This window comes from Rousettus aegyptiacus, unplaced genomic scaffold (assembly GCF_014176215.1).
Source record: "Rousettus aegyptiacus isolate mRouAeg1 unplaced genomic scaffold, mRouAeg1.p scaffold_m13_p_6, whole genome shotgun sequence".
Classification (NCBI taxonomy): domain Eukaryota; kingdom Metazoa; phylum Chordata; class Mammalia; order Chiroptera; family Pteropodidae; genus Rousettus; species Rousettus aegyptiacus.
Window position 1 is genome coordinate 8,902,710 of NW_023416309.1, and position 10,253 is coordinate 8,912,962.

Here is a 10,253-nt window from a genome sequence, read left to right on the forward strand (position 1 = left end):
TGTCCTTGCCCTGCCTCCATGCCATTCATTTGCCTCCTCCCAGCCTCTCTGCCCCAAGTAGACACTTTCCAGGGCGAGGGCCCTCCCAAAGTTGGGCCTCAGATGGCGAGATTGTCAGCACATTAGGTCACACTTTAGCCCAGCGATGGGACTCCCGGGTGACCATATATAGGAGTGAATCTTCCTTGGAGCAGGCAGCCTTGCTGCTTCTGCTCACACTCGGCCTTCTTGCCAAGGCCAGGGATCAGGCCTCAGATGCTGGGCGTCACACAGTGAACAAAGTGAAGTGGCCAGGATGAGGCTGGGCTGTCATAAGGTGGGCTCTTGCTGAGGGCCACAGACAGGAAGCCACAGCTCACAGGGCTGGGGAGCCACGGCAAAGCCACCTGCATACCGAGTCCAAGGGCCCAGGGTCAGTGCTCTGGTCATTCTCAATCTCACTGCTTGCCAGAATCACCTGAGATGCTTGAGATACGGGCTTGAGTGTAATAAAGCCCTCAGATCAGTCCAACTGAAAAGCACCAAGCTTTGCAATGGGGGGGGGGGCAACGGTGGGGCAATGGTGACATTGTGAGGAGACCAGTAAGGGGGGGTGCAGCGGGGCTCCAGTCCCACTGGAGATGCATCCCATCCTGGCTCCAGCCAATTGCTGATAAGGACATATCGCCTGGGGTGGGGTGAGGGGCAGGGGACTAGAAATCCAGGTTGTTATGTCAAATTTTCCAATTTTTAAATGTTGGCGACTAGTTCACTAAATGTTTAAATAGCATACAGGTCAAACCATATATCTGTGGGCCAGCTCCAGACTGCAGCCTCTGAGATGTAGCAGAGAAAACAAGTGTGAGTCCCTGGAATCATGATCCATGGATAGGGGAGGGGTGAGGGACAAGCAGGAATAGAGGCCCATGACTCCTTGTCTTATTGGGGTGCACAGCAAATCCTGAAGGCCACCAAGCCCTTTTCTGGTGTATTGGTTATTGGTATAAAGGGAGCATTCACCTCCAGTGCCTGCCTGCAGTGCATGTGAAATGGCAGCAGGGCCAGAGTCAGCCTGAACACAGGTGGGTGTCACAAATGGGAGTCTGCCAGCCAAGCAGGTGAGTGGGGACAGGACTCAGCCCCAAATAGAGTGAGAGGAACAAGGAATAATCATCAGTGAGTGCAGACACTCCGCCAGCAACCCAGCAAGGAGGCTGTCCCCCTGGGAAAGATCTGAGGACACAGAGCGTGGGTCTGTCTCAGTCCTGCACCTCTGTCCCCAAGTCCTGCCTCCCCTGGCTATATGAAGTTGAGCAGTTCCATGCCTCTCCGAGCCCCAGCTTCCACAGGGACAATGTGCAGATGAGACGGTTCAGTAAACGTCACACGCCTTGGCACCCTGGGGACCCAGGGATATGGACCTCTTGCTCCCACTGTTTGTAGCTCAGGCAGAAATTTCTTGCCAGAGATCACACAGGGTGTCAGAGGGGGTGCCTGCCTCCAGCTCTAGGTTCATTTGCTCCCCCAGCAGGCATTTGCTGAGCAACCACTGTGTGCTGGGGCTGAGGCCCCAGGTTCGTACTCAGTTTTCTGCCCTTGCGTGTCAGTGTGCATGTGCCCGTGTATTTGTTTTGTTTTGTTTTCTGTGGAAAGAAAACAAACCCAAGGCAAACACTGCCTGTGTTTCAACATCTCCCAGAGCTGTGGAAGCCAGGAATTCCCCTGGACAGGAAGGGTTTCCGGTTGGACTTAATGTTTGTGTCCAGAGGCTGCCAGCTTCTGAGGGCCAGGAGAGCAGAGTCTGCCGCAGAAAGTGGTGGCAGTGGACCCAGAGAGGATGGCTCAGCTCTGGGCCCACCCCTGCCTCCCTTCTAAACGGACACCCACCTCACCCCCCTATTTCCATCTGGGCTGAAGTCGAGGCCCCCAGTGAGGAAAGGTTCACTTGAGGTCACTCAGAAGGCAGGTGGCAGAGCCAGGATTTGAACCTCAAGTTTTCACTCCCAGTGCGGTGTTTCAGAGGAAGACTTGAGGCTGAGCCCCAGGCACCAACCTGTACCCAGAGTTGCAAAGGAGAGGCAGTGAGTGAAGTCCCAGGGGCTGAGATGGTCCAAGGGACAGGTAGCTCCTGCTCATGAAGGCCTTGGTAAGAAGCCCCCTCAGTGCCTGGTCTAGACATGGAAGGGAGATCAGGCCAGCGCCCTAGGCCTCGAGGGGAGAGGGGGACAGTGCTCAAACACTTCTCCTCTCCCACCTCGGCACCAGAAACACTGGTTGCTCAGGGCTTCTCCTGTGACCCAGGCAAGGCTCCCAGCACCATCCCCTCTCGGAATGTGTAATGTGGAGGCTCTGTGTCCCAGCCGCTTCCCTTCTCGCCCGCCCTGCTGCAGTTCCTCACACCCTGAGGTTAGGCCCAGGTGTCTGTTGGGCTTCTGTACTGAGTCCCAGTCACAGGTCTGTCTCTCTTGTGTCCTCCTAACAGTCCTGACAGGAGCCAGGGCGGGGAACAGTATGTCGATATGGCACGTGGAAAAATTGAGGCCTGGGCAGGCCCCGATGCCCAAGACTGACAAACACGGCCCTCGCTGCACCCTCTGGCCTTGAACTCTGCTGTTTCTGATCCTGACCAGACTCCAAGTGGGTTTCCAGGTACCTGTTCAGGCCTTCAGCAAACCACTTTGGTGTTTCCTCAGAGCCAGCCCAGCATTCTGTCAGGGCTGGGCCCCACGATGAGCTGGGAAGCCAGGCCTCTGCCCGTCCCCAAACGCCCTGACCCCAGTTTCCCAGTCTGGGAACCCAGCGTCAGGCATCAAATACCACCCCCTAGCTGCTTTCCCAGCCAGTGCTGCCTGGGCCCAGCTTCTCAGTGGTGTTTGAGCAGGGGTGGGGGGGGGGGGCAGTGGAGAAGAGACAGGAGGAGCCGAGATAAAGGGGGCTTCGGACTAGGGGAGGGCTTGCCGCCTCTGGAGTCAGGCTTTCCCCAGAGCTCTGGCCAGAGCCAGGAACAGCCTATCTTCAGGGCAAAGGCCCCTCTAAACATTTCTCCCCATTTATCTAGAGATGTTAGGGGTCCTGTGCTTACCCCGCCCCTACCATATACATTCACACACATACACAAGTGTACACATCACACACGTGCCCATACCCACAAACACCTTTTGGGAGTCCCGTGGGGTGGGGGGCCCTGGAGTGCCCTCTCTGGCTAGAACAGTGCAGTGTCCACAAGCCCACACCCCCCAGTGCAGCCCCTCTCCCTAACCCCTCTTAGTTGAGGGTCATTGTTAGGGAGGAGGAAGCTCCGGCCCAGAGGGTAATGGACTTCCTGTAAATCTGTCCCCACCCTTCCCCACAGACCATGAGCTGGGGCCCTGGAATCCTCCAGTGGGTAAGAGAAGCCAAGCCCACCCCTTGGCTCAATGCAGTGAGCAAAGTCTGTCCTCGTGTCTCAGTGGGGAGAACCATGCTTTTTTGCCAGGTGTGATGAGAGCACTGGGGTCGTGTGAAAATGTCCCCATCTATTAAGCACTAGTATATCTGTGGAGGAATTGAGACTATGCCTGCACTTTGTTTCCAAATAATCCAGAATATGGGTTGGATGGCTTTCAAAACGAGACTGGCAAAATGATGACAATACCTGAAGTGAGAGATGGGACCTGGGGACCAGTTGTATCTTTACTTCTGCATGTGCTCTTTTCCTGGGCAGGAGATGAGCTCAGAGGTGAGCTAGGCCAAGGAGGTACACCAGGCAGTCTGGGACCCCCAGATATGCCCTCAAACACACCCAGCGCCCTCCACAGTCCTCTAGGGTACTGCGTGGCCTTTACCTATGCATCTCCAGTGCCACTGTGGCTCGGCACACAGTAGGGTCAAATCAAGCCCTCTGAGTGCCAGACATTGTGCTATGTGATTAACATGCATCATCATTTTCGATCTTTGCAACTACCCTGTGAGGTGGGGGCTAGGATGAGTACTATTGTACAGATAGGGAGCTAAGATTCAAACAAGTAAAGTGACTTGTCCAAGGCCATATAGCTAACAAAACAAGAGCCCCTCCTTGGTTCCCCTCCCAGAGCCACTTCCTACTCTTCATCCCCAGGGGAAGTCAGGTCCAGAACCTGATCCCTGCATCCTGCAGCTGTGCCACTCTCCGACTGCCAGGCAGCCAGGCTGGCCTGCCATCAGCCCCTCCACTCTGCCCTGGGCCCCTCGATGCTGCCCAGCCCGGCCTGCCAGCCTTCTGCAGTAGCTCAGAGCCATTAACCAATTAATGCAGTCCCCAAGATAGTTATTGCAGGCTTGGATAGAAACCAGAACTCAGGCCAAGCTCCCCAACACAGCCCCCAATCTTACTTCCACCTCTGTCCTTAAAAACTTCCCAGAGGGGCCCTTTTCCCAGTCACAGGGGGAACCCTGCTCCTACTTCCATTTCTCCAGGTCAAGCCAGGCCAGGCTTTTATGCCTTCCATCCTGACACTTGTTCATCGTTGCCCTCCCTGCCTGGCCCACAGCCTCATGGAGCCCTGGACAAAGGCCAGTCACCCTTCTCTCTTGGACCAGGAAAAAAAGCAGGTATTTCTCCCTACCCCAAGCACTGAAAGCTGAGATCTGAGAAGCATTCTCTTCAACCACCTTCTCAATATCTCCCCACTCCCACCTCTGGTCACTCCCTGAGGTTGAGGCTGGCCCCCACAGCTCCTCCACACCCAGCTCCTGCAGCCTGAGGGACAATTTGGGGTCCAAGTTCTGCCTCATGTGTCCGGGACCATGGTACCTGCCTCGACCTCCATCTCTGCCTCCCTGCTCTCACCCTGGCAAGAACTCTGGAGTCAGATGCTCTGGACACTGAACTGCAGCTTCACTGCTTGTCACCTATCATCCTAAGGTAGTCACCTCTCCTCTCTGAGCCTCAGTTCCTTCCTGTGTAACATAGTAATGGTGATGCTTGCCTATCTACCTGAGGGTTGTTGTCGCAGTTAAACAAGATATGGAAGCAAAGTGCTTGGCACCTGGGATGTGCTCAAGAACTGCTACTTACTGCACTGGTCTCAGAGATGGTGATAGTCATCTGGGCCTGTGCTGCCTCTGAAATGGGGTCCCCATGGGTCCACCTCTGCCTCTGCCTCTCTTACCTCTTAGCCCTTGAGCTATGTGTTCTGAAAACTTCACCTTGATTTAGATGGCAGGAGATTAGGAGCCTGCTGCCCCCTACCGTGGGACTTGGATCTGTCTGGTCCTTGGCCTGTAGGTCATTCCTCTTCCTTTCCCAGGTACTCACATCCCGTTCAACTCTGACTGGCTTCTGCCTCAGTTTCCTTCTTGTGCTGAGGCCAAAAAAAAAAAAACCCCTCATCTAGCATGAAACTAGGCCTCCTCTTCCTGGGAACCTGACTCCAGCCACACCTCACAGTAGGGACTGCTTTAAACAGTGCTGGCCTGCTCAACCCTACCCCACCATCCTTGCTAGCTGAGATATCCACAGCAGAGATAGGCTGGTCCCCTGCTGCCTCCTGGTGGCGGAAGCTAAGAACTGCAACTTCTCTCTGGTGGCAAAGCCAGGTAGGGAGCAAAAGATAATTTTTTTTCCTCCCCAATTTTAGGTGAGTCCTTACCTCCCCAGCACAGGGCTACCCAAGCCTCATGTGCCTATTTTGGGTAAACTGTCAAGAGGTAATATCTGAGTTCCCCTCTTGATTATATAAATAATACAGACACAACATAAAGTGAAAATAACACAGAAATAGGAAGTAGGATATAAAAATTCCCAGCAGCCCAACTTCCCCATTGCCCAGAATCTGGCCATATCCTTCCTTGCCTCTTTGGTTGTGGTGTACACACACACACACACACACACACACACACACACACACATGTTAATGGGATTACACTTGATATGCTGTTTGGAGACCTGTATTCTTTAACATCATCTTTCCCTGCTAGCGCTGGGATCTGCCTCATTTGTTTAACAGCTGATTGTGTTCCTTTGTTTGGTCACATCTTTATCAATTCCCTATTGAAGCATTATTGTTTTTAAAAAATCAATCTTTTTTTTCTTAATCATCTTTCTGTTTGGTGAAGTAGGAAGATCCGAAGTCAGGAAAGCCAGGGTCTCAGGCCACTGTCTTTGATCACATCCTTGTGCCCCTCCAGGCCTCAGTTTCCCCATCCACATGCTGAGGATATTGAGCTCCCTCTAGATTCCTTCGCTCTGACTATTCCTATGATCTGTGATTCCACATTGGGTTGGCAAAACTTATAACCTTCCCCGGGGGACATCTATACAGTTTTGGGGCTAATGCAGGAAAGGGGCCTGTGAGCCCCAATCCTCTCTGAGGTCTAGGGCCCAGGAAGTACTTTGACAATTGTGAAGAGGTGCTACCTACTTAGAACTGAGAAGAACTGCTGCCCTGTGGATGCGGCTGAAAAGGCTGAAGTCTGACCCACCTTCTTCTTCTGGTGCTCCCTGAAGGCCCCCGGGCAGGCTGCTTTCTCCTGGAGGGGAATATGGGCATCTATATCTAGATTCCTCGCCCTCATGCTGATGTGGTATGTTACAAGTAATAAGAGAATGTATTCTCCTTGTAAACAATTCAAACAATGCAAGAGATGGTTTCAGCTACTGGCCAAGATAGAGAAAAGAGACTGGATTTATATTCCTACTTTAAACAAGTAAATCAACAGACAAAATATATGATGATGGTTTTCAGACATTGGACAAAGCAGCCCAAGACAGAGAGTTCAGAGAAAAGGAAAGCAAATGAGGTGAGCCCTACTGTTGCAAAGCTTACTGCATAGACAGAGTTTCCAGATCACTGTGAAGGGGAGGGGAAGCCACATAGAGCTCAGGGAGCTCCCATGGTTGCAGACAGAATTGGGAATTTCGGAAGGCAAATGTCGGGAAGATTTTCTGATCAGAGTACTGGAAAAAAAAAGAGCTGAACTTCGAATAGAGAATGTCCTAGAGACGAGGATCCAGAGAGAGGGCTCCCAACATGTGCATTGTTCCCTTAAGTCTTCAGCTGGAAACTGATGAGCACGCATGTGCAAGGAAATTACCTAAACCTGGTGAAAGGACTCCCAAAAGGAACAAGAAAAACTTGTTCCTTTTGGGGCCATAAACAGTCTGAGTTCCCACCAGCCAGACTGCATGCAATACCTCATTATAAACAGGGCAGAGTACTTAGAATGATCTGACCTTAGTGGTGAAACTAAATTAGTCCTCAACTAAATGATGCTCTGGTCTCTTATAACCAAGCTCAAAAGCAAGCCACAAAAGAATAAAACTGTTTCCAAATAACTTATCTGCATTCCAGAACAAAAGAATATTTATAAAAACACTAAAAATATTCAATACTTAAGTCAAAATGCCTGGCATCCAATAAAAGTTAGGTATATAGAGAAGCAGAAATATTTGATCCATAATGAGGAGGAAAAATTATTAAAAACAGACACAGATATGAAGCAGATGATAAGTTTAGTAGACAAGGATATTAAAACAGTTATTATAACTTTCTATTCCATATGTTCAATAAGGTAGAGGGAAGCAGGAGCATGTTAAAAAGAAACATGGAAAATATTTATTTTTAGAAGACCTAAATCAAACTTCTGGTGGCGAAAACATTATTTTCTGTAACGAAAAATACACTGAATAGGATTAACAGCAAATTAAAAGAAGAAAAGAGTAATGAACTTGAAAACATAGTTATAAAAATTATTCAAAACAAAACACCAGATGAAGCTTTCTCTCCCTTCAGCTCTCAGTCAAAGATTTCCATATCTGAGTGGGAAAGGCAGGCCAATAGAATTTCTCAATTCTTCCAACTTCAAATCAAAGAGGCTAAATTCTGCATGAGTATGGCTGAGATATTGGGGGCTCCTCCTTATATCCAGCTCTCATACATAGGATAGAGACTGTTTCCAGTGGAACAGGCCAAAAATACTGAGGCCCTAATGACCCCTGTACCAGCTCACTTCTAGGGCACAGGTTCCATGCCAGGAGAAGCAAGCTAAGAATATCAGAGGCTACCACACTGCCCAGCTCCCAGAGTAGTGGTCAGAGATTTTGCCCAGCAAGGGAAGCAATCCATAAAGGAAGAGAGTGCCAAAGTTCTATGCAAAGGAAGCGATTTTATTTTATTGTTTGAAACAGAGTGTGGGGACATAAAGCCTATGGTCATCTTGAAAACAGTAGATAAATTGGCCTTTGCCTGTGCTTCAAAGGATACCATTAAGAAGGTGAAAAGATAACTCATATAGTGGGAAAAATATCTGCAAATCATATATCTGATAAGGGACTTGTATCTAGAATATATAAAGAGCTCTTACAACTCAACAACAAAGACAAACCAGTTTTGAAAATGAACAAAGAATTTGAATAGACATTTCTTCAAAGAGATATACAAATGGCCAATAAGCACATGAGAAGATGCTCAACATTGTTAGTCACTGGGGGAATGCATATCGAAACTGCAAAGAGATATCACTTCACACATGCTAGGATGGCTAGAATCAAGATAGATAACAACAGTGTTGGTGAAGTTGTGGAAATGTTGAAATCTCCATACATTGCTGGTGGGAATGTAAACCGTTACAGCTACTTTGGGAAAACTGTGGGAGTTCCTCAAGTTGTGAAACATAGAGTTGCCATTTGATCCAATTCTTACACTATGTATAAAGTGGTATGCTATTATTTGCAGGAAATCTGTGACAAGTTAAACTACATATTGTAAACTCCAGAGAAACCAATAAAAATATAAAATGAAAAATTAAATCTAATAAGTCAATAGTAAAGATAAATGGAATTATTTGGGAGGAAAAAACCTCAATCCAAAAAAAATAAGAAGGGAACAAAAAGCAGATGGGACAAAGATAAAATAAATAGCAAGATGGCAAATTTAAATCTAACTATATTGATAATTAAATTAAATATAAATGGTCTAGACATTTCATTGAAGGGCAGAGATTTTCAGGTTGGATAAGAAAGCCATGCTCAATGCACCACTTATGGGTCCATTGTCTCTTAACCCTAAATCTTTCTCCCTTTATCGCCGTTTGCGATACTGTAATTGCCACCTGGAATTATATTAAGCTTTTCAATAGAGAGCACAGGCGAAGCACTTTATTCTTCAGAGTTCTCTTTTCCCCTTAGTAGGTAAACCCATGTTATGGTTTATTTTTTTAATATTAATTTTCTCCTGTTATAATTACTGTGTTGTTTTTATACTCTGTTTAGACATAGCCAACATAGAATTTACACTGGGAATGGTCCTGGGAGATAACCTCACAAAGATAGGATTTAGAGATTTGTTTGGCTGTACTCTTGGACTTGAAGGCAGGGACAAACTACCTGCCAACAGGAAATGAGATTCTGGCAATGCATGGCATGTAGTGACATCACAATTTATCATGCTATCACCTATGATTAAGTGATGAGAGAAGCACGTGCCTTAGGAGGCCAGGTGGCTGAAGCACTTGGCTATTCATGGCAGTAATGATGACCATAAGGACTACGGTATGGAACTAATTACTCAGAGCATGCTTGATTGTTTACCAAAAGAAAATCACAAACTCATGCATGTCCTTTAATTCTCAGCTTAAGTTATGGGCTGAGAACCAGAAAGCTTCCATTACACTAAAATGATTTTCTCATTTCTTATAGGCACTGGACTGATCCACTTAAAACAAAAATTTAATTGTGTGGGTTGACAAATTACATCATTTAAATTCACAGTCTCACCAAGTTTTCAGGTGAACGGCATTGTTGCGAAAGAGTGGGATTTTGACATCGATAATGGGGACATCTCATTGGATCCAGATAAAACTAACAACTTGAACCCTCAAAGTCACCCTGTTCCTCTCTTGCCAGGAGAAGTAGCTTGCCCTACTGAGAATAGGCTTCTTTGCTTAAAAACACTGTGATAACATCACCTGGGACAGATGCTTTCAAAGGTGATGCCTAAGATCCACCACTACCACTCCCATAACGAGGTTAAACCTAACTATTTTCTAAAGGAACAGGAAGACTCCCAAGAAAACAGCTCACATATCCCCACAATTACTAATACAGATTTTTAAACAGATTTATTAAGATATAGTTCACAGCATACAACTCACCTATTTAAAATGAAGAATACAGTGTCTTTCAGTATATTCACAGATATCTACAACCATCACAACAGTCAATTTTAGAATATTTTTATCATCCCATAAGGAAACCTCATAAACATTAGCTGTTACCCACTGATCTTCCCCCTCCCCTTATCCCTTCAGCCCTGAGT